Raw genomic sequence first — 20,427 nt, 5'->3', positions numbered from 1 at the left:
GCGGCTCACCTCCAACTGAGCAACGCTACGTGCTGTTCACAGCCAGCTGCCTAACACTACAATGGCGAGTATTACAACAATGCAAAGCAGCCATTTTCATACAGAGGTGGCGTTACCAATAAAAAAACCTAAACAGCCTACTTACATAGCCCCCATGCTCCCCACAAAAAATTTTACAAATGGTTTTGGGCAGTGGCGTTCACAGCCAGCTGCCTAACACTACAATGGCGAGTATTACAACAATGCAAAGCAGCCATTTTCATACAGAGGTGGTGTTACCAATAAAAAAACCTAAACAGCCTACTTACATAGCCCCCATGCTCCCCACAAAAAATTTTACAAATGGTTTTGGGCAGTGGCCACTACAGATTTGAAAAATTTTTTTCATAATTACAATAACAAAAAAATCAAATGCACACACTTATTGATACAATGTTGGTCAAAAGCTAAAATTTTCTCACAGTCCATAAAGACAGTCCTGATCATTCATCACATTGCAGTGTTTTTCTCAAAGTCTGAGCAGTAAAAGAAAATGCACACGGAAGTAGTGGATTTCCATGCAGTCTTGAAGAAGTAGCGTTGTCCTTCCAATGGAAAGACAGTGCTGACTCTTGACATGCTGACAGTTAATGGGCCACAACAGAGCAAACCCACAGCGGAGTCAGTCGAAGTTTTGAAGAAGATTGGTAGGTAGGTCATCACAGAGCAGACCTACTGCAGTCCTGGTAGAGATTACGGTATTGGTGGGCCACCAGAGGTGCAGACCCACTGCAGTCCTTGTAGAAATAATGGTATATACAGCAAGCGCCACTACTGCCAGCTAAATAAAAGATTCCAACTATGGAAGGCACTAACTACTGATAGGGATAGTTAGCAAATGAAAGATATTAATAGAGAACAAACACTGTATTTACCTTAATAGTCATAATATATATAGCAGTTCATGACAAATTACAAAACTCCGCCATCTCTCTCCCCACATCCACCACTGCTGGCGGCTCACCTCCAACTGAGCAACGCTACGTGCTGTTCACAGCCAGCTGCCTAACACTACAATGGCGAGTATTACAACAATGCAAAGCAGCCATTTTCGTACAGAGGTGGCGTTACCAATAAAAAAACCTAAACAGCCTACTTACAAAATGCTGATTCATAATCTTCAGACCAATGAAATTTTGCACCCTTTTTCAATAACTGGGTTAAGGGTCGGGCAATTTCACCAAAATTTTGAACATATTTTCGGTAATACGATGCGAGACCAATGAAACTTTGTACCTCCTTAACGCATTGTGGTGATGGGAAGTCCTTAACTGCCAAAATTAATCGAGCATCTGTTTTAATTCTTCACTAATGACATGCCCTAGGTATGTAACCTCTGTCAATTCAAAACTACATTTTTCCATATTTAATGTTAATTTAGCTTTTCTAAGTCTCTAAAAAACATTACGCAGATGCACAGCATGTTCATTAATGTCTTTGGAGAATACAATAATATCGTCTAGATATACACAACATTGCTGAGTTTTGAGTCCTCGCAATACTCCATCGAGTAGTCTTTGAAAAGTTGCTGGTGCATTATTCAAACCGAAAGGCATTCTTTTAAATTGCCAGTGGCCTTCAGGGGTAGAAAATGCTGTTTTATGCCTATCTTCAGGTGCAACTTCCAATTGATGATATCCGCTACGTAAATCGATTGTTGAAAAGTATTTACTGTCACCCAAACTGTCAATGATATCCGTAATGTTTGGAATAGGATAAACATCTGAGATAGTTTATTTGTTAAGTGTGTGTAGTCACAACAGAATCTATATCGTTTCGTACCGTCGGGAGACTTCTTTGGAATAATTACAATATTTGAATTATAAGGCGAATCAGAATATTCTATAATTCCATCTTTTAGATGCTGTTCTAAAAATTCATCCAGTACTGGCTGTAAGTGATGCGGAACTCTATAAGGCTTTCTATAAACTGGGGGGCTATTTACTGTTGGGATCCTATGCTGTGTGATATCTGTTGCTGGCAGTGGACCTTCTGCATTAAATAAATCTTGGAGCTCAACTAAAACTGTTTCTATCGTGTCTCTATCCTTTCCTTTCAAATGCTCAATCTTCTGGCGTAATGCGGCTTATAGGCGTCTGGTTTCTGACCATCAATAATATCTGACCAAATGAAATCTTCTTCTTCAAAAGTACTGACTGTAGCTACTAATATTCCCTTATGCAACTCTTTGTCGTCCACTCCGAAATTGTCAATATGTACTGGTACTTTTCTTTTTCCTTCAACGTCTTGAACCTGTACAACACTTCTACGTACAAAAGTGTGATGCATCTAATTCCTCATTTTCCTCTAATGGCTCTATGAGACACACTGTATCTGTAGGTACCTCGGGGTCAACGGTCATCCAGAAAAGTTTTCCTGAGCCAAATGGTATCTTATCCCGCGAATCAACCTTCAAGGACGTTGCATGTAGTGTAGTTGATTTCACCTTCCGGTTGGGGAAATATTGCGGCAGCGGGCCCTTAGCAGCGGTGTCACCTAGCTGAAACACTATTCCGCTAAGTTCTACAGTTTTCTGTCTGAGGTCGATTTTAGCGTGATGTTTATTCAGGAAATCCAGTCCTAGAATCGCGTCGTACCCGGCAGTTACCTTTGTTACCACTTCTACATCTTCTTGAAATTGTACACCGTGAATATAGAAAATCAATGATGTACATCCTAACGACTTCACTGTACCTCCTCCTACCCCACTCAATCTATACCTTGGAGGGCCATATTTGTTTTCTCCAATGCATTCATTACTCACTATTGATACGTTTGCGCCTGTATCCACCAGCATTCCGCCTTCACATTAGCCTTAATGGCATGAAATTTTATTGGGAACGCCTGGCGACGGCTCCGACATTCCCGTTTGAGTTTAACTGATTTCTATTTCCAAAAACTTTCTGAGACCTGCATTCCTTGAATGTGTGACCTATTCTCTGACAATTAGTGCATTGAGGTTGTCTGCAGTTTTTTGCTATATGTCCCTGTCGATCGCACCTAAAACATCGTACTCCTGCTGAAAATACATTTCGCTTCTCCTTGTATCGGTGGCAATATCTATTTCGTCGAAAGCCGTCGCCACAGATACAGCTTCCGCTAAATTTTTAGGAAACTCTGCCCTGACACGACGGGACGTTTCAGGAGGTAACCCACGTAAAAATGTATCCAGAGTTCTATCTTCTGCCTCTTGTAAAATAACTTTATTTGCTCCATCACTAGTTGTCAACTGATAGGTGTTAATATTAACTTTTCCAATCCTATCTACAAAGCTTTCTAACGACTCGTTTTGCCTCTGAGTGATAGTGTTTAACCTTTCCCTATAAAATCTACAGCTGTTCTGTTCTTGAAAACGTTTAAGTAATCCTTTCTTCAGTTTCTCAAATGTTGGAGCATTCCGTAATACTTCGTGGTATAATACGAGGTGTGGCTAGAAAAAAACCGGACTAGTACTAGTGAAACAATAAAACGAATGCAATAAGGCTGAAAGTCGCGTGGCCTGTCACGTGACTCTCGCTCCGCCTACTGCTCGAGTTTCATCTGCCTCCTGCACTCAGTCTGCCCGTGGCGTCTGTTTTAAGTAGTTAACGTTTTGTCTGTGCGTCGGAAAATGTTGAGTGTACAGAAAGAACAGCGTGTTAACATCAAATTTTGTTTCAAACTAGGAAAATCTGCAAGTGAAACGTTTGTAATGTTACAACAAGTGTACGGCGATGATTGTTTATCGCGAACACAAGTGTTTGAGTGGTTTAAACGATTTAAAGATGGCCGCGAAGACACCAGTGATGACACTCGCACTGGCAGACCATTGTCAGCAAAAACTGATACAAACATTGAAAAAATCGGTAAACTTGTTCGACACTTTCCTTGTCAACTCCTGTTAACTCAGACACTGCTCTGATTGTTAAACGGCGATCTTGTCGAACAAGATGTGGGCAGGATGGGTTCTTCCTTGGCTCGGGTATGAGGTAGAATGAAACAGCATTTTTACATAAGATAACTTTTATTGAAGATTTGTACAACTGTTCCCTTACTCGATTGTTCTGGCTGAGAGAGCGGCAGCTGTGTCGTTTGCGAAGCCTCTGCTGCGGCAGCGGCGGCGTCTGATTACGCCTGGCGGTGTGTATCTCGCGTCGCCGTCTCGCCCAGTTGACTGGAGACGCGCCTCGTGCGGTCGCCCGTTTAATTATTGAGAGCGAAGTCGTGCATCGGATGGTGGTACCTTGGATGTGGCGTCCCAGTGTTTTTCTTCTCTAAGCGACCGCGTGTGTCAGTGTTGTGCGTCGGCCAGCGGAGCGGCGCGGCGGGGGAAGGCCAGTGTCCCGGACTCGAACAACGGACTCCAGCTTGCCAGTATTCGGCTGTCCGATCTTCATCCCAGCTCACAGGTGACTGCTGATGTGAGGCCGTCTCCTTCCCGTTCTCACGAGTCACCCGGCTACGTAAAAATCAGTCTTCAAATACCTTCTAACTTCTGTCTTCTGGCGGCGAGGCTGCTGCTTGCCATTCCATTACAGCGGCGGACTTGGTGCGTCTGTGTATGATGTAGTCTCTTCTTGCATGACGGTCTTCAGCACCGAAACTGACTGAAAACTACTGCTACTCTCCTTTTTGTCGGGCGCACTGAATCTCGCGTATTTATTCACTTCAGTTCACTGGAGGTGAACGACTTCACGGTCATTGCCTCTTCTGTCACGTTGAAAAGCTTCTCGAAGAATCTTCTGCGGCCGGTCATTCGCTCTAGGAATGTAGGCGAGGGCCTTTGATCACATGTGACAACTGAGAAACACGTGAGCCGGTCATTGCCTCTTCTGTCACGTTGAAAAGCTTCTCGAAGAATCTTCTTAACGTCTGTCATTGGCTCTTGGAATGTGGGCGAGGGCCTTTACTTACATGTGACAACTGAGAAACACGTGAGCCGGTCGGGCGATGCCCTGACGGCTGAATCGGCAGCGTCCGCTTTTGTGGGGAGTGCGATGGCTTTTCCTCAACTTGCTGATTTGCCAGCGCCGGCTGTTGGCACTGCTGATCTGTCCGCTGTTTTCCAGTGTGTAATTCTTCTAAACTAAATTAAGTTTTTCATTTATTTTCCAATTTCTACTTCACTTTGATTTCACCAATTTATTTACTTATCTTAAGTACCACTCAACAGTGAGCTCTTACTGCATGCGAGTGTCAGTCCATTGTAATTACTAGTCCGATCGCCAACTATGGTCACGTATAGGCGAAATCCATATAAGTAAGAGGTTTATTAGGAATTTTTAGATACACCATCATATAGAAGCCAGAGAAGTAAAAGTATGAGAGAGTAATGTGAATGTTTATGTAGAAAGGTTGAAAATGTAAAGGGATTGATAATGGAGGAACATTTATTACATGTGTTGCCTAGGAAGCTATGTCAGTTTGGACAACTGTGACAAAGCAACAGCCGGCCGCGGTGGCCGTGCGGTTCTGGCGCTGCAGTCCGGAACCGCGGGACTGCTACGGTCGCAGGTTCGAATCCTGCCTCGGGCATGGGTGTGTGTGATGTCCTTAGGTTAGTTAGGTTTAAGTAGTTCTAAGTTCTAGGGGACTTATGACCTAAGATGTTGAGTCCCATAGTGCTCAGAGCCATTTGAACCATTTTGAACAAAGCAACATTTTTGAGGGGAGTAAGTGAACTTAATATATGGAATAGGGCTACTGAAAACATATCTTATAATAGTAATGAAAACAGATCCAACAATGAAAATAATAATAGCCACAATAATAATAACTAAACTGAGAATGGGGAATATGCTGTGAGAACAGTGACGTGGTTACCATTCTAGGACCTATTACTCAGATGACAATTACAGTAACGACTGGCAGCAACAACGACGGGCCAAACTGGAGCGGATAGAGAGGAGAGGGCCCCACAACAGCAAAGGCAGACTAATGAAAGGATGTTCAGGATGAATACATCTTACGGCGAAAGGCAGATTGATAAGTCAGAAATTAATTGTGGATTTAAAAATAGAAATAATAAACACTATGCTTGGTGTGACAAATACATGAAGTACTGGGGAAAGAGAGAATGGGAATTTAAATCAAAATAGGTGCAGGCTTTGCCTGAAATGCTTGGAGAGCAGGATCGCAGAGGTATCATAAACTAAGGAAGGCTTATCAGGTAGACATAGATGATATTTTGGTGGTAGAGGAATATGAAACTATGGAAAGAATATCCCAAAAGGCAAATAGTGTTCCCAGAGAGGTGGTAAGTGATGGCAGTAGAGAGATAAATCAATGTAGTGAACAGTAGGACTAATGAAATGGTAGGAGATGTTATATTAGAAACCAGTGGCAGTACTGGTGATGTAGAGACTGAGGAATATGATCATGGGGTAGATCCATTATGCAATTTAGGTGCAAATGTAATTGAATATGGAAAGGAGAAGAGAGACAATGTGGAGAATAGGCAAGAGAAAATTGAGGAAAGGTGTAATGTAAACACAGCAGACAATATTGGGAGTACCATTGCCATTGCGAATTATAGTGAGGAATCAGTGAGTAGTGGCAGTGATAGTAATAGGGAGGATAAGGATGAGGAGATTATTAGTATACGTTCTACTGTAAATGAACTTGAGCTATCTAATACAATGGTAATGGATGATGGGGAACTACTAGGAGATGATTTTATGGAATATGATGTAAATGAGGCAAAGAGTTAGACAACAGGACAACAAGACACAATCAGTGAAGTTTTTAGCAAGGAAGTATAGGAAGTCTACCAGATATTGGACAGGAAACATTGGAAAAAGCCCAGGACTCTGTAGAATCTACAGAGCGAGAAACTGCAAAAGACGTAGCACATATATTTTTAATCCGAAGATATAGGTATAATGAAAGTAAAAGTTACGAGGAAAATATAAAGGAGGATGAGAGATCTGCCATAAAGCGACTTCAGAAAGAAAGGGAAGGCCGCGCGAGATTAGCCGAGCGGTCTTAGGCGCTGCAGTCAAGGACTGTGAGGCTGGTCCCGGCGGTGGTTCGAGTCCTCCCTCGGGCATGGGTGTGTGTGTGTTTGTCCTTAGGATAATTTAGGTTAAGTAGTGTGTAAGCTTACGGACTGATGACCTTAGCAGTTAAGTCCCATAAGATTTCACACACACACACACACATATATATATATATATATATATATATATATATACATATATATATATATATATTTGGAAGAGCAGGGGACACCACAAAAGGAGTATGTAGGTGGGAAAAGAAAGAAGCCTCCAGATAAGAGTTATGATTTAGTTCAGAGGTCAGCTGAACTAGATGCTCGGGAAAAATCAGATACCTCCAAATGAATATGAATTAAACGGAAGGAAGAAAGTGCCCAATAAGACTAATAAAGTAGTCCACAGTATGTTTCTCGAATGACTGATGAGGCGATAGAACAAGATTTATTAAGGAAAGAGGAAGTACAGATGTCAAACAAAGTGGGACAACCAATTATTGAAGTAAAGTGATATGGGATTAAGGAGAGTACCTTGCTAGACAGAGGGAGTGAAGTAATAGGTATTGCAGAGAGCTTATGGAAACATTTGGCTCAGGATAATAATATTGCATATATGTCTCTGCCTAATTTAGAGATAGTTAGAGCTACAGGAAATAGTAAGTCCATTAGGAAAAAAGTGTATTTGTCATTCAAAATTGGAATGTGTATTCTTAGTAATCCCTAACATGAATATTATTCTTGTCTCAGACTGGATGAGTGACAACCATGTAATAATTAATTGTGATCAACGCTTGATGTCGTTCAAATGTCTTGGTATAGAACAGAAGATAAAATTCATGCGACAGGTTGTTGATGATAAAGAACAATTAGGTAGTAGAAGCACTATGTGGAGATTGCTATGGCAATGTAGAGTTGAGCAGTCTGTAAAAAGTAAGGATGATCTAAAAACCAAAGAGGAAATGTTTAGGCAAAGATTAGTGAAATTACCAAAATTAATAATGAGGAAAAGTCAGAATTATATCACACTAATTGAAAATAAGAAATTTTCAGAGGAAACACGGAGAGTGATTGGATTTGAGTGTAGGTTGAACATCAAACCACACGAACCTTTTTATAGGAAACCTTTTGAGATCCCAGTAACCAAAAGAAAAGCTGTGGCTGAGGAATTGGATAGGATGGAGAGACTACGAGTGATAGAAAGAACTAATAGCAACCATAATAACCCAATAATGTGTGTTGGAAAGAAAGATGGTGGAGTGAGAGTAGTGTTCGATGCAAGGAAGCTGAATATTATTGAATGAGAATGTGACGAACTTGATAGTTTGGGCGACATAATTCAAAATTTTAATGCAATTAAATGAGCAGTCTTGGCCTGACCGCCGGGTACTGGCAGATTCCATTAGCTAAGGAACATAGGAAGTATGCTGCTTTCTTGTTTGGTGGAAAACTGTGTAGTGCCATCTGGGTCGAATGTATCTATATCCACGCTGGTCGGAGTGGCCGAGCGGTTCTAGGCGCTACAGTCTGGAACCGCGCGACCGCTACGGTCGCAGGTTCGAATCCTGCCTAGAGCATGGATGTGTGTGATGCCCTTTGGTTAGTTAGGTTTAAGTAGTTGTAAGTTGTAGGGGACTGATGACCTCAGCTGTTAAGTCCCATAGTTCTCAGAGCCATTTGAACCATTTTGCCGGCCGCGGTGGTCTCGCGGTTCTAGGCGCGCAGTCCGGAACCGTGGGACTGCTACGGTCGCAGGTTCGAATCCTGCCTTGGGCATGGATGTGTGTGATGTCCTTAGGTTAGTTAGGTTTAAGTAGTTCTAAGTTCTAGGGGACTAATAACCACAGCAGTTGAGTCCCATAGTGCTCAGAACCATTTGAACCATTTTTTTGAACCATTTTCTGACAGAGTGTAAACATCCTCATGACAGGTTAACCAATGGATATTATATTTACAACAGTTGGATTTTGAAATACATTATATAAAGTGCGAACAGAATGTTGTATTAGATGCATTATCAAGGTTACCTATAGGTATGGAAGACTGTGAGGATGGTTTAGGAATTGAAGGTTGTAAAAGAATGAATTTCACAAAAGGAGTTAAGCCACAGAAGAAAATCAATATTCTGTACTGATGAACGTGTCTTTTGCTGTGGTAATGAAAGTAACACATGTATAGGATTCATATTGTCCACATGCAGTGTATTCCGCTATTTCAGAGTGGTCAGGACTTATATTGTCTGCTCTCTTCCCCCTTGTTTTTCTTGTCAGTTTACTATATCGGTTCCAACAATTATTCAAAATTAAAGAGTATGTGGCAAGAGCTTAGCTCTGCAGTGCTTAGAGCGATTTGTGAAATCAACACTGAGGTCTCACTGCACTCGAGTGTCCATCCACTATAATTACAAGCCTCATCGCCAACCACGGTCATTTATAAATGAAAACTGATCCACATAAGCCTTGACCTGGGTAGGGCATCGCACGCTAAATGGTTGGACGTTCACGACTCTTCACAGAACGTGGTATTCAAAGGTTTGTCTGCTCTGTAAAGTAAGATAAACGGTGATCTGTGGCATCTTTGCTGAAAGTACACACTGCTGGTGCATGCATAAGTGCTTTGATGCATACTGTTCATTGGATATTGTTGAACACGGAGCTCCGCAGCAGATAACCCCTACATGTTCACATGTTGACCCAGGGGCATCATCAATTACGACTGCAGTGGGCACGGGATCGACGGGATTTGATCGTCGATAAACATCGAAATTGTCGGCTCTTCGGGTGAATCACATTTTTACTACACTAGATCGTTGGTCGTCTCCATAAGTACCGTCATCGGTACTTTATGAACCCCATCTCATTTTAAGAAATTGATAAATTCAGTCCTCTTGCCCCTTAAATTGTACTTACTTTAGATCGAATCTACCTTAGAACTGAATGTGAAAAGGTATTAAATAGTTAAATACTTCAACTGAAAACGAAGAAATAAATATTCATAATTTTAGGCTACGGTAACTTCAGTTTTATCAAACTGCTGTAATTGAAGTGATACATATATTACACTTATCAGAGCCACTATCCCAAAAGATTCAGTTTGTTGAGCCGAATTTTGCTCTTAGCTGTTAAGAGGAACAGATTTACCAAATCTGCAAATCCTTTCGGAGCAGTATCAGTATTTGTTACCAAATCTTGTTTCATTGCGTGTAGGCGCGTGTCGGGAGTCTGCTCTGGTCGAGACTCTGGAGGATGGGTATTATTGTAGAAGGTAAAGAAGCACCCTTGCGCATATCTAGTAATGTATATTAACTGTCATCAATTTCTTAAAAAAACGCCCCAATAATAATTTTTATAATATAAAGCAATTTTTTTAAAAAAAAGCATTCATTTCAATTTAAAGATTTTATCCAATGAATAATTATTCCTTTCACGAATCATAAATCATAGGCCAGCATTGCACGGAGCTGTGCCAAAACTTTTTTATGTAAGAGCAGATATATTCGCAGTTTTTAATTGAGGTAAGAATTTTTGCTTTTTTTATTCAGAATACAGGGTCGAGACGCAGCGCTGCTGTCGACATAAAATTTACCAGGTTACTGAATTTTTTTATTATTTTGGTGTTTAGGAATTTTTCTGTTTCGAACTTAACATTAAATGAGAAAAGTATTTTGTGGGTACATTAAATGTGAATGCATTTCTGCACAGAGATTATAAATGGGAGCCAATTTTGTACAGAGGTTACAATATTTAAAATTCATTTAACTATTATTTCTGTGGGGAGGTTACATTTGGTTTATTTTTAATTAATATTATTGTGCGAAGGTTACACTTGGTTCATGGTTTATTTTAATATTTCGTGTGGGGAGGTTACACTTGGCGACATCCGGCCAGGATCGTATTTCTCTGTGAATCTTCTCATAATTAGTCATATATCTGCTCTTATTTACTTAAACGTAGTTTGCATCTGGCGCAACGCATTTACTGTCACTCTTTCTTTCACAGATCATTGGCAATTGGTTGCTCTTTCTTGTAATTGTATTTGTTGCATTTTTGCATTGTCTTTGTTTCATTTGTGCTTAATTTTGATTCGTGAAAAATGCCGCGAAAAACTGTTAACAGTACATCGCGATGTGCAATGAGTGAAAAAGCCGACTCTAATAATTTGACCGATAATACTTGCGAACCTCAGTGTAATGATGATAGTCCTCCATTTACCGACAATCAGTGCCTACCGACCACTAGTAATGATTTTAAGGCTAATGATGAGCAAACGAATTCAGTTGTGTCCTCTGTTAATTTAACGACAATTGATGACGCGGGACGTTCTGTTACAATGAACGCTGCCCAGTTTAACACACCTAATTTGCAAAATTTACGTAATGAACAGACAAATTTTTCTAACGAAAATGAACAATGTACTCAAAGTACGCCAAATTTATTTGATTCCGATTTAGCGACCAATAGTGCACATCCGATTGGCAAACCTTTTCGAGAATCACAGAATGACCAAATGGTTACACAAAACGAAACAATAGCAGGTACGCCATCAAACAGCACAGAGAATAGAGTAGGTAATATTGGCTGGGATCAAGTTATGGCATTATTACTACAAATCAATGAAAATTTAGACAACCATTTCAAACAACGTAATGAAAATTTCAAACAATTCAGTGAAGAACTAAACAACAATTTCAAACAACTCAATGAAAAATATGACAGGTCGATCAAACAACTTAATGAAAGTTTCAAACTGTCGAATGAAAAACACGACAACCTTAACGAACAGAACAAACAACTTAGTGAACAGATTACAGCTGTTACTGTGCAACGTCATGATACTAAAGAACAATTACGTGACGAAATTGAGGCTTGTGCTAGTAACAGTAGCGAAGAAATTAGATCTGTTGCACAAGAATTAAGTAGTACACATGCAGCCACAACAGAATCACTTAGAGATGAAATTAATGCAGTCACTGAACAATGTTCAGAAAACGCAACACAGATACGCGACGAGTTTAATTTAAAGTCACCAGAATTTTCACACACTCTGGATACGGAAGTCGATAAGAAATGTGAACAACAGAACAGCCAAATTGAGGAACGTATTAAAGTAACAAAAATGAAAAATGTTTCAGTCACTAACACGTCACAGCAGACGCCACATTCCGAACATTTGTCACACTCACACAGCCAGTGTAACTTAGATAATTTACAGAGACTACGCGACTTAAAATCCGAAAGGACACAGACAAACAGATTCTCATGCAATCCTGAACCTGTTCATACATTCAGAGACGATAACGTTGATTAGGAGCAATTTTTATCCGTAAGAAAATCTAAGGTGTTTGAAAATGACGGAGCGCAGTTGCACGTTTTGAACTGGATACGTCGATTTGTTTTTGTACTTTCACTGCCATTGCCTGTAATGCATAAACTAGCTGTGGACTGGATACAACAATTTTCTTTTGAATTTTCACCGACATTGCCTGTAACGCAAAAGCTAAAATTTATTTGCAGCGCGTAATAGACCTCAGGGGATTCATTACGCTTTAATGAATATGTGCCGTAGCGTGCACAGGGCCCCGAGCCGTAGTAGTGCTGTTTCATCTTTAGTTTTCAGCACTGCTGCCTTCTCTTCTACTATCCTTTATATCTATCACAACAGCTCTTCAACTATCGATCTATCTAGGATTAAGAAACGTGTAAAGAAAACATGATATGACGAGTTTTTACCGAAAGTGACATTTTTCATTAGACGCTCCAGAAATGGCAACCACGAGAACTTTAATACCAGATAAAAATTTAATCATCAGTATGTGTAAAATTATTAGCAACAGGAATCACATTTTGGTAAGAACAGAGTTGTTTCCCAACAACAGCAAAAAAACCAACCGGTTAGCATGCCTAACCAACAATGTAATGTACAAGGTCAACCAAGCTTTAATGTTTCGTCGCGTACGCGTATAGCGTCGGCCCCAACAAATAGTAACACACAGCAACAAGGAAATCAGTACGTACAGAAAACACACCATTTCAATTCCTATCGCAATGCACCGTATAGAAATGACTATCATGACAGACGTAAAAGTAATGAGCACAATTTTCAGTGTACGTTTAATAACAGTCGGTCTTGTTGTTGTTGTTGTTGTTGTGGTCTTCAGTCCTGAGACTGGTTTGATGCAGCTCTCCATGCTACTCTATCCTGTGCAAGCTTCTTCATCTCCCAGTACCTACTGCAACCTACATCCTTCTGAATCTGCTTAGTGTATTGATCTCTTGGTCTCTCTCTACGACTTTTACCCTCCACGCTGCCCTCCAATGCTAAATTTGTGATCCCTTGATGCCTCAAAACATGTCCTACCAACCGATCCCTTCTCCTAGTCAAGTTGTGCCACAAACTTCTCTTCTCCCCAATCCTATTCAATACCTCCTCATTAGTTACGTGATCTACCCACCTTATCTTCAGCATTCTTCTGTAGCACCACATTTCAAAGGCGTCTATTCTCTTCTCGTCCAAACTGGTTATCGTCCATGTTTCACTTCCATACATGGCTACACTCCATACAAATACTTTCAGAAACGACTTCCTGACACTTAAATCTATACTCGATGTTAACAAATTTCTCTTCTTCAGAAACGATTTCCTTGCCATTGCCAGTCTACATTTTATATCCTCTCTACTTCGACCATCATCAGTTATTTTGCTCCATAAATAGCAAAACTCCTTTACTACTTTAAGTGTCTCATTTCCTAATCTAATTCCCTCAGCATCACCCGATTTAATTTGACTACATTCCATTATCCTCGTTTTGCTTTTGTTGATGTTCATCTTATATCCTCCTTTCAAGACACTGTCCATTCCGTTCAACTGCTCTTTCAAGTCGTTTGCTGTCTCTGACAGAATTACAATGTCATCGGCGAACCTCAAAGTTTTTACTAATTCTCCATGAATTTTAATACCTACTCCGAATTTTTCTTTTGTTTCCTTTACTGCTTGCTCAATATACAGATTGAATAACATCGGGGAGAGGCTACAACCCTGTCTCACTCCTTTCCCAACCACTGCTTCCCTTTCATGCCCCTCGACTCTTATAACTGCCATCTGGTTTCTGTACAAATTGTAAATAGCCTTTCGCTCCCTGTATTTTACCCCTGCCACCTTCAGAATTTGAAAGAGAGTATTCCAGTTAACGTTGTCAAAAGCTTTCTCTAAGTCTACAAATGCTAGGAACGTAGGTTTGCCTTTTCTTAATCTTTCTTCTAAGATAAGTCGTAAGGTTAGTATTGCCTCACGTGTTCCAACATTTCTACGGAATCAAAACTTATCTTCCCTGAGGTCCGCTTCTACCAGTTTTTCCATTCGTCTGTAAAGAATTCGCGTTAGTATTTTGCAGCTGTGACTTATTAAACTGATAGTTCGGTAATTTTCACATCTGTCAACACCTGCTTTCTTTGGGATTGGAATTATTATATTCTTCTTGAAGTCTGTGGGTATTTCGCCCGTCTCATACATCTTGCTCACCAGATGGTAGAGTTTTGTCATGACTGGCTCTCCCAAGGCCATCAGTAGTTCTAATGGAATGTTGTCTACTCCCGGGGCCTTGTTTCGACTCAGGTCTTTCAGTGCTCTGTCAAACTCTTCACGCAGTATCTTATCTCCCATTTCATCTTCATCTACATCCTCTTCCATTTCCATAATATTGTCCTCAAGTACATCGCCCTTGTATAAACCCTCTATATACTCCTTCCACCTTTCTGCCTTACCTTCTTTGTTTAGAACTGGGTTGCCATCTGAGCTCTTGATATTCATACAAGTGGTTCTCTTCTCTCCAAAGGTCTCTTTAATTTTCCTGTAGGCAGTATCTATCTTACCCCTAGTGAGAAAAGCCTCTAGATCCTTACATTTGTCCTCTAGCCATCCCTGCTTAGCCATTTTGCACTTCCTGTCGATCTCATTTTTGAGACATTTGTATTCCTTTTTGCCTGCTTCATTTACTGCATTTTTATATTTTCTCCTTTCATCAATTAAATTCAATATTTCTTCTGTTACCCAAGGATTTCTATTAGCCCTCGTCTTTTTACCTACTTGATCCTCTGCTGCCTTCACTACTTCATCCCTCAGAGCTACCCATTCTTCTTCTACTGTATATCTTTCCCCCATTCCTGTCAATTGTTCCCTTATGCTCTCCCTGACACTCTCTACAACCTCTGGTTCTTTCAGTTATCCAGGTCCCATCTCCTTAAATTCCCACCTTTTTGCAGTTTCTTCAGTTTCAATCTGCAGTTCATAACCAATAGATTGTGGTCAGAATCCACATCTGCCCCTGGAAATGTCTTACAATTTAAAACCTGGTTCCTAAATCTCTGTCTTACCATTATATAATCTATCTGATACCTTTTAGTATCTACAGGATTCTTCCAGGTATACAACCTTCTTTTATGATTCTTGAACCAAGTGTTAGCTATGATAAAGTTATGCTCTGTGCATATGCTCTGTTGGTCTTACCAACAGCAAAATCATCCCCAACAACATATTATCATGAATGAACCGGGCAGTAGATATCATCCCGAACGTAATACGTCAGGACGAAATAACAGAAAACTTCAAATAGTGGAAATGCCACAGCATCCTCCCGAAAATAATAGCACGTCAGATAGAATTTGACTAAATACAGTACAGGTTGCATCTTCCAGCAACGTAAGCGATACTTTTGACACAGAGAATCATGTTCATGAAAATGTTATTACTTTTGACGACATCCGAGACACTCTTTTGCAGGAAAGACCAGTCATTCAAAAAACCATTTCACACCCTGTCATCGAAGTAAAAATTGGACCATCCAAATTTTCAGCAGTAATTGATTCTGGATCTCCTATGTCAGTTATAAATGAGGAAACTTTCAACGAATGTAGCAAAGAGAATAGCTGTCCTACGTTACCATTAGGCAAAACTAAAGTAAAAGGAACAGTATCTGGTAAAGAAGTAGATGTAAAATTACAGACACATTTATCATTTTGTATTGCAGGTCATACATTTCACTCAAATTTTTTGATTGTTCCCTTATTGACGACAGACGTTATTTTAGGTAGGAATTTTCTGGTACAACACGACGCAGTTATTGACTTTCAAAACTCCTATTTAATGTTAAAGGATGAAAATGTACAACTGGCTTTAGAATTTCCGCACTCTTTATCTGCAGAAGAACAAACAATCGTACAGAGGTCATTTCCGCATCACGTAACATTGACTGTCATTGCACAATGTTCACAGATACGTACGTGCACAACTATAATACTCCAGACGAAGCCGACTATGACGCTATACAGATGATTTCTGATAAAGTTAAACAGAGCAGTGCAAATACAGACGACGAACGCACACAACTACGCAAAATTCTTTTACAGCAAGCTCCAGTTTTTGACAACGTTCCTGGTACTATGTCCGGTTTTATGTATGAATTTCAAATTAAACAGCACGACACATTTAAAGCCAAACATTATCCCATTCCGTATATTTACAGAGAACCAGTTAAGAAAGAATTGCAAGCTATGCTTGACCAAGGAATTATTGAACCGGCAATTAGTCCGTACATATAAACCCGCTCCATATTGTTAAGAAAAAGGATGGTTCACTTCGCCTCGTACTTGATTCGCGTCACATCAATGACATTATTATTAATGAAACAGATCGCCCAGACACTAGAAGAACTTCTACAGAAATTTCATGGTACTGCTATTTATTCCACATTAGATTTGAAATCGGGATTTTGGCAAATTCAACTCCATCCGGACTGCAGAAAGTACACGGCTTTTCTCTGTTTTGGTGACTGTTATCAATTTCGTAAATTACCGTTCGGTTTAACTATTTCTTCAGCAGCATTTATTCGCGGTTTGAATACAATACTTCCGACAGAACTTAAAGACAGGATCACAACGTATGTAGACGACACTCTTATTGCAGAAGCTAACTGGTCTGAACACAATCTGATTCTTGAACAACTGTTACGAACTTTTCGTGCACAAGGACTTACAGTTAATCTCAGTAAATCGCACTTTGGTAAAACTTCTATAAAATTTCTTGGACATGTAATTTCAGCAGAGGGCATTGCGCCCTACCCGGAAAAACTTCAAGCTTTACGTGACATTACTGTTCCTACGACGAAGAAACAACTACGCAGTTTTTTGGGTTTAATTAACTTTTTTCGTAAATTTATTCATTACTCTGCTTTAGACACCCCTAGATTATGTCAATTGACAGGTAAAAACACTATTTGGTCCTTGGATAGGCAAGCACATTCTGAATTTATGAACCTGAAAGAAGCTTTGTTGAATGCACCACTTTTATCACATCCAGATTTTACTAGAAATTTTTCTATTGCCACCGATAGTTCTAACACCGTTTTAGGCGTACACATTTTTCAGGAAATTGAAGAAGATGGCACTACAGTAATTAAAAACATAGCCTTTGTGAGTCGCATTCTGTCACCTGCTGAACGCAATTATTCTGTTACAGAACTTGAAACATTATGTGTTGTATGGGCATTTACGAGATTTCGGCATTTTCTTTATGGAAGACATACGACCGTTTACACAGATCATAGAGCGATACAGTTTTTACTTTCCGCTAAATTTTCACACGACAGATTAAGTAGATGGAAACTTTATTTGCAGGAATTTAATTTTACAATTGTTCACATTCCTGGTACAAAAAATATTGTAGCAGACGCACTATCCCGTTCTCTCAGCAACAATCAGCAAGACATCGCAACCAACTTCTGCAAAGCAAATTTCAGCGTCATGTACATTCAACAAGGTGCATTTGAGAATTTCATTTCGTCGTCATTACAAGACATAGCACAAGAGCAGAGTAAAGGCAACGTATGGAAAGAAATTAAACACCTTTGGCAAGATAGGAATAATGTTACCATTAGAAACCATTACACTGTACGCAATGACATTCTGTTTCGCCGCTCTCACCCTGACAGCAACAATTGGTTATTATGCATTCCTGACGAACTTGTTAACAAATTAATCTGGTATACTCATTTAAGTTACGCACATTACGGAGCCAGAAAATGTTTTCTTATACTGAGACAGAACTGTTATTTTACCAACATGGAGAAACGTATTCGACGAGTTTTAGCGTCATGTAAAATCTGCCAGAAAGCTAAGTCAGATACGACTTCACATATTCCTCCGTTACATCCCATTGTACCTGTTAAATTGAGACACATGGCCGCTGTAGACATTTTTGGTCCGATTCCCAGAACTAATAGAGGTTTTTGCTACATCTTTGTCTCTGTTGAACTCACTTCGAAATTTGTTACCTTCACTCCGTTACGCAAAGCTACTGCTAAAACTGTTTCGAAAGCATTTGCAAAACATTTTATATTTCATGTAGGGCATGTATTGAAAGTAATATCCGACAATGGACCACAATTTCGATCTGCTATATGGACACGTATGTTACGAGCTAGAAAAATTTCTCCGATCTATATATCCAGGTACCATGCTTCTTCGAACCCTTGTGAACGATTAATGAAAGAAATTGGTAAACTGTGTAGAATATACTGCCATAAAAAACATATTGATTGGGACACACACATACTCTCATTCCAGGATGTAATTAATTCCATACCAAATGAATCTACTATGCTATCTCCGTCTGTTATACTGAAAAATGTTGAACCACCTAACAAAATTAAAGAATTAGTAACCTTTCCTACATCTCGTCGACTGCGACACCATGAAATAATTGACATTGCGCTGAACAACATCAAACGTGCCGCAGAGCGCATGAGAAGACAGCAAAAACAGGTTTGTACACGCCGTGACTTTCACATTGGACAGAAGATATTAGTACGTACGCACTATCTATCCAACAGAGGCTCTTCTTGTCGTTACACATCAGACCGTGTACATTTTTCCAGATGAACTTACACATTTTATGACCACTTATGCAATTATATTTGTGTGATTACTTACTGATGATTATCGTATTTTTTCTTGGCAAGTGCCCGGCAAGGTAAGGTTAGCAGGTCGCTCTTCTTGTCGTTACATATCAGACTGTGCACATTTTCCATTCTTCATGTATGTATGATGGTTTTCCTGTTTTGTTTGTATGCATTATGAAATATTTAAGATGTAACAAACACTAGTTGACTTTGACATTTTGCCTTATGATAGCTCAACATCGTGACTATTTTACATTTTTTTTTTTTTGCTGCTACATTGTGATACTCTGTGTACATTTTTGTACCTGCACACTGTCTATGTTTTTGACATATTACGTTTTCTGTCATGCTATGCTGTATGCTCAATTATATCACTAGAAACCAGCGTTCATTTAATGGGTATATGATTTAAATGCAAGACATTAATCATTGTTCATCATTTTCAGAAAGAAATAACGTGTAAAAGAAATAAGTTAAACAGAAATGAGAATTTTACCTTCAGAATGAACGAAAGAAGATGCAATACCTCGTCACGAAGAGTAAATGGATCAGAATTAACAAGCATTAACAAGAATATACTATACACATCGTATGATAGCAGTCTTAACTAATTTTTTCTTTGAGAAAACGAGGCGATTAATGCAGAGTGTCAGACAGAACTACACATCTTAGTTTTAGTGATGAAATATGCTAGAAATAAGGAACTCTATACTATGAATAGTTATATAATGAATAATGAAGTGACTTTTTTGTAGATGATAATGAATGGCAATGAATAATGATGAAGACTATAGTGATATGGATAATGAAGTTTTTCTTTACCGGTGATGATAATAATGGAATTATAGTGATATGGATAATGAAGTTTTTCTTTACAGGTGATGATAATAATGGAATTATGTTGATATGGATAATGAAGTTTTTCTTTGCAGATGAGGATAATGTTGAGGTTTACGTGTTTATGCTATGTAGTTATTTAAGTATTTGTTGCGGTTCGTTTTGACAGTATGTCGTATGTCGCATGGTATGATGACTGAAGGTTTTGGAAAGGATAGCTAGAGAACATATATATTTTCTACACATCTCATTACCTGTTAATTCGAAGTTCACTACTTTTCAGCATAATATGCGTTTCTTCTTTCAGCTTAATAATCCATTTTGTATTTTTTTTTTGCAGGAGAAATTATTCATGAAATTAATGTGCTATAAGCAGTTGGTCATTAAACCTGTGTCATTCATGAATGTGATCACATATACTCTATTTGATTCATAGCCTTGCTACAGCTGACTCATGATGAATGACGTTACCCATCTTCATTTGCAGCAATAAGTCAAAAGCAAATATTGTTATGCCCCAGCAATTAATTATCGATCCCAACGCTATGCATAGCTAGCACCAAAAAAAATGTATTACCAGTCCAAAATAATGATACCAATTTAAAAGAGTTATGAGTAATACTGAATAATT

Source organism: Schistocerca nitens, chromosome 1 (assembly GCF_023898315.1).
Source record: "Schistocerca nitens isolate TAMUIC-IGC-003100 chromosome 1, iqSchNite1.1, whole genome shotgun sequence".
Classification (NCBI taxonomy): Eukaryota; Metazoa; Arthropoda; class Insecta; order Orthoptera; family Acrididae; genus Schistocerca; species Schistocerca nitens.
Note: the sequence above shows the minus strand (reverse complement) of the source record.